The following is a 6,000-nucleotide window of genomic DNA, read 5'->3' as shown; positions in this document are numbered from 1 at the left end:
GGTAAATTATTCGTAATTAAAATTCGGTATGTTTTATCTTTAATATATCACAGCTTTTTCGTTCTATTTTTAAATGAATCCTGTAACGAACTATTACAACTATAATTAAAATTTTTGTAATATTTTAACCAACTAAATACCCGAAAAAGCAACACTGCTTTCATTTAAAAACTTCTTTTTGGTTTTAGCTAATTGTAGTTTCACTCCTTTGTTCTATGAGTAGTAATTCTTTCACCCCTGTCATATCAATTAATTTAACTTAGAAACAAAATGTATTTTTTTTAATTCGAAAAAAGTGTATTGTACTATTCATGTAAGCGTGCCCATCAGCTCAGTTAGTTCTTTTTTTTACTGTATTAAAAATCAAAATACATTGACAGAAAAAATTTTTAAACAGACAACTTGATAAGCAGGCTAACGTGAATAGCACATATATTTTATTTTCTCCTTGCGGACGGGGCCGCGGGTAAAGGCTAGTATTTTTATAAATAGTTTGACATATATTTACCTTATTTTAGCTATTTTATTTTGTGAGTCAAATGTGACTCCTGAACGTAGCAAAAACAATTTTGTTTACCACGTTTAATGAGTCACATGTGAAAATATAGGACCATAAGAAATAATTTAAGTTTTTTAATCACAATAACGGTAAATTGATATATAAATGTCAAAAGCGTGTATTAGTGTGCTTTTTCGTGTTATTGAAGTTAGAAATATATACAAAAATCGAAGAAAATGAGAAAAAGGTATCAGAAAAAAAATTTCGAAATTTTCCTTCATTTTCCTAAAGTTTAGGTCTTTTGATATACGCTCACATAGAATTCACAAATATATAACGACACGTCCGTACCAAGAAAGTGTTTTTAAGTTGTATAAAAAAGTGAGTCATATGTGACTCATGAACTTATTTCAATTCGCTCTTGTAAGTCACATATGACTCATTGGACAGGGAAGTTGTTAAAACGTAGGCCGTTTGCAGGGCAGTTGTAGGTATTAGAACCCAAGGCTATAGTTGCATGCATTGGTTATATGCGAAGGAGTAGGGGCTTCAACGCAACTTAAGGCGCTGTGTCGGTATGTAGAATGATTACCCGGGGGCGTCGTCTCTCCTGTGGATATTGGTAGTTAACGAAATCCTAGAAAAATTTGAAGCAAAATAACCCAGAGTAGTCGCATATGCTGACAGCTTAACGATACTGATCACTTGCTTCCAACGATTAATGAGCTCATGGAACCGGTACTTTGCGATATTTCGCGATGGTACGGGCAAAGTGGACTGAAAGTGAACACCACAAAACCGGAGCTTGTTTTGTTATTCGTGAAAAAAGTAGGAGCAGAACTTAGGGATTTAGGTCAATCCACATCAATAGCACTCCCCATAACCTCCGTGGAGTGTCTTTATCGCACAACAACAATAAAAAGCGAATATACAGGGCTGTCATGGAATCCAAGTCGGTTTTGCGTTTTGTCGGAATTACAAACCAATATTGATTTAAATTGGTGTCATAAAAACGTTTTGGTTCTGCTATTTTCGAATGTAAATAAAACCGATGTTCGAATCAGCTGTTTTGCAGTGCACCGGCAATTTTTATGTTAATTTTTTTGGCAAAATTTTATAAAATAGTGGTTTTGTGCATTTAAACAGAAATAAACAAATTTATTGACATCAAAATGGCATCAGCAATTGTAGCATTTATATTATTGGAAGAAGAAAGTTGCGAGAAGGTCCAAAGGAAAATTTAGAGAGATCGCAGCAATCCATTTGTGTTTCCAGAGACAGTGTAATTAAAAATATTTCTTAATGTGGGTTTATAGTGTATTTGCAGTTACATTGCATACTATCGCTTTCCGAATGGTATTCGACACCATTGAAGGACGCTTAACTCGCTCGAAAGTTCTGCCAGTGCTGCAACTAGCAGCTACGTTACGATTTTAGCTGAAGGATCCTATCAAAGATCAGTTGGCAAGGATTCTAACATGAGTGTAGGAAGAAGCACGGTGTCAACGATTTTAGATGATGTGCTTCGTGAAGCCCTTTGCAATATCTGGATGTTTCTCCATAAATTCAATCAAAATACTGTTTTGCATTGAATTGTTATGCTTTCCCCTATTAAGAATGAAAATATATGTAAATTTACATTTATTTTTATAAAATAAACCTTTATTTACTTACATTTTTAGAAAATACTTAACTACAAGAGAAATACAACTAGAAAAAAATGAAATCCAACAGCATTTAACTGATTGGATTGTTTCCGATAGCAAAATCGATATTATCGGATTCTGTGACACCTAAAACCGACACTAATTCCAATTCGAACATTAAGCCGATAACATTGGATTTCATGACACCAAAGTAATTATTTTGTCGTTTTTAAATCCGATTCCGAAAACAATAGCCCTGATAGACTGTCTTAGCTATGAAGAGATTTCTTTCAGTACAATTCTCCTCGTCCAGTTGAGGTTACAGAGAACCGCGAAGCTACATAGTGCGCCTGATTTGTTTCCACAGAACTAGAGCACAACAACGCGGAGGAGTGATGACCACTTCAAGTGGCCTCAAAGCCAATTGAAGTTATGACCATATGAAACGGTCATAATGTAAAATTTTTAATGGCTACAATGTCAACGATGTTGACTGACTGCCCTGTTTTACCAAAATGGTTATAAGGTCAAATCCTTTTTTCTCAAGTTGGCATCAGGTCAATTTTTTTGTTCCGCCCGTTTTCACTTAGTAAAATTCTAACGACTCACGGTGGGGTATTTGATAAATCTAGCTGCCCAAAACTAAAACAGCAGTTATTTCTGTTAAAAAAGTAGTTGTCTCACTTCATTGTTATGAAAGGAAAAATTGGGCAGTAAATTCACAGTGTTCCGCGCAGAATTACTATGGATCGATCTCCTGGTTTCGGACGGACCCGGGTTCATTTTCTGGCATTACATGAGATATGTATGTCAGTATGGGTATCAAACGAGAGGTATTTTACTCCGCATTTCCATTGATACTTTTAAGCAGGGTTCCACTTAGGGTTGCCACCTCACCTTTTTTATATTTCTTTGTATATCCACTACTATCTCGGAAACGGCTTAACCGATTTGAATCAAATTTGGTACATCGGTATAGTATTACATTTTAAGACTTTTCACCTAGGTGTTGCCACTGAGGATGATTTCACAAGGTTGCCACCTTATGCCAATAAGGGTATCAGTCTCTTACAAAATTGATCACCACTCAAAAAATGGACGGGTATGCGCATCCGTTTTTGTTATTAAACTTAGAAACAAACACAAGTTTATGTATTGCCAAAAAATTATTGGCATGATATGTCATGAAAAAAAGATATATCTTTTTGTTTGCAAGATTTTTAAAAAATTTAATATTTAAATGTAGTAGTATTACAAGTAGAATAACTCAGTTAAAACATGCGTAGAGATGGGAAAGGGGTAAATACCCAAATGGTAAATACCCGGTAAATTGATTATATATCGTAAAAATGGGTAAATACCCAAATATTTACTCAAAAGAAGGGTAAAAATAATCTATTGGAAATTATGGGAAACAAACACACAAATTCAATCCAAAATGTACCCAATTTGTCCTATATTGGTGGGTAGTTATCCATTACGCTATCGGTTGAATTAGTGTTAATCTGTAATCCAGCGTTTTTCAAAAATATTTAGCCAATAATATATGCCGTTGCAAAAATTTAAGTTTACCAAGTAAACATTTTAAGTCAAGAAAGAGTCGGGAAAAATATCTAAATTGGGGCGTTTACAGTCGGTATGAGCTCATTTGGGAGACCGAAACAAATGTATTTCCCTTCTTGGAAGGTCGTCCTCTATGACCTATATGACCCTAAATAAGAGTCCGACATGAGTCTTAAAACGTTTTTTAACAGCTCATATTATAATTTACTGGAACTCTCTGGTGCCATTTTTAACTCTAATAAACTGTGATTATCTGACACCTATATGGCCTATTTATTAGGCAACGTCAGCGCTTATTGGGGGCATATATAGCTCGACACACCAGGACAGAGCGTGGCAACTTTGCGGTCACATTAAAAATATTGAGAAGCATCCATGAGCGGAAAAACGTCAATGCTTATACAAAAAAAGAATAGCAAGGGAACAATTATGTACAAATGTAATTCATTTTGTATTAAAATGAAAAATTGTCGCTTTGACGAACATAAATATTTGATAAATGACAATTTTTGCATGATAGGTTAGGAGATTTCAAGCCGTTAAATAAATGGAAAAAATTAAATTTTCTTTAACCCTCCTACGTGTTTCTTTTCTGATTCCTACATTGCCCACTTATTTTGGACTCGTTTTGTGATTCTTAAATTATGAGCGTCGTGAGCATGTTTGAGGGGTAGCTTTGTTTGCGTAAATGTGTGTATCCTATAAACATTCTCTATCAGCTTCAAAAATGCTATCACCTTAGAGCCTTTTATGACTCCAACTTGATGAATATGAAACAAAAGAAAAATATTAAAATCAGTAAACTATGTAGGCAGCTCTGGAATAAAAACTCAGAAATTTTTCTGCGAAAATTTATTCCAAATAAATAATTAATTTAACTAATACTTATTTCATTTCTATCTTATCCTCATGGGAGTTTTATCACAATTTTCTCCCCTATGTTTTCCGCTTTGGATATGTGTAAAAAATTCTTCATAAAAGCCCTGAAGTAGTGTCATTAAAGAACTCAAAATTGGCAGTATATGAGGCCAATAAGGCTCATATTTGATATCGGAAGGAGGCCTGTATAAGACTTATGTGAGAGGCTCCTAAATGAGTTCATAACGAGTTCAAACGATCCAAAGTTTGGACTCCTTTCGGACTAATTGTTGCCACCGAGTGATTGCTGGGTTGTTTGTTTAAAATCAAAACGAACATTTTTTAATTTCAAATGACGTATAAATTTAATTGCTTAATTGTAATACCAAGCAGCCTCGATTCAAATGATTTTTAAATACCCAAAAAAAGATACAAAAAAGGAATATTCCGTATATTTTCCTGGTACTTACCCATAGCAATGGTAAATACCCGGTACAATCCCAACTCTGAACATGCGGTATAAAAACCTAACATACGAATTAAAAACACATTTACCTGTCCTAAAAAATGATGTAACTAGATTTGATTAAGGCTAAACAAGTGAACAAGTATTTAGGTTAGAAGGGTATATTGCATTTTAATCCAAAAATACATCGAACTGCACGCAATTTTTATACAACTTAAGATGCGTGCGGTTAGCTCCGTTGACGTTGCAGATGAGTTTTGGGGTATGTATACTATTAGGAACGCCAGGGAGTATACATATTTAAAAAAAATTGGAATGTTTTGAAAAATCGACTTTTAGCCAGCTAGATTGATCAAATACCCCACCGTGCGTCTATTGAATTACAGTTATTTTTTACTGTTTTCGCTAAATCTTTGTGCAGTCGAATGAAAAGAGCATTTTTTTGTTGAAATTTTCGGATACGGCGCTCCCTTTCCTATATTTGCTCCCATTCTAGTGAAAAGTCTCACCCCCATTTTTTATTTATTTCCTAATTCTGGTTTCATAGAAGTGCAAAATCGGATTAAAAGCTGAGCCGGTGAGGATTCCTTTGAAATAACCAGAACAAGTTATCGTCAAACCAATCCTGCATAAGTTTTTTGCTTTTGTGCTGATTTGAAATTGCTGTATTTTCCCGAAATGGTCATAAGACCAAACGAAAATTTCTTAAATGGCCTTTAAGTCATATAAAGAAAGACCACAAAGGCTATTTATTACTGACTTATTTTGTTTTGTTGATTTTCGAACAGGGTGGATAAAAGATGTATATTGGAACGATTTTTCGTCATCCCTTGTCAAATTTGGTTTTGAGACAAACCGGTTTCGGCTTTGTGCCATCATCAGTGTCGATTTTCGTTCACGAGAAACGCCGAAACCGGTTTGTCTCAAAACAAAATTTGACAAGGGATAACGGAAAATCGTTCCAATAT

The sequence above is a fragment of the Eurosta solidaginis genome, chromosome 1 (assembly GCF_040869045.1).
Source record: "Eurosta solidaginis isolate ZX-2024a chromosome 1, ASM4086904v1, whole genome shotgun sequence".
NCBI classification, from domain to species: Eukaryota; Metazoa; Arthropoda; class Insecta; order Diptera; family Tephritidae; genus Eurosta; species Eurosta solidaginis.
The sequence above is the reverse complement of the archived record's forward strand: the minus strand, read 5'-3'. Positions refer to the sequence as shown.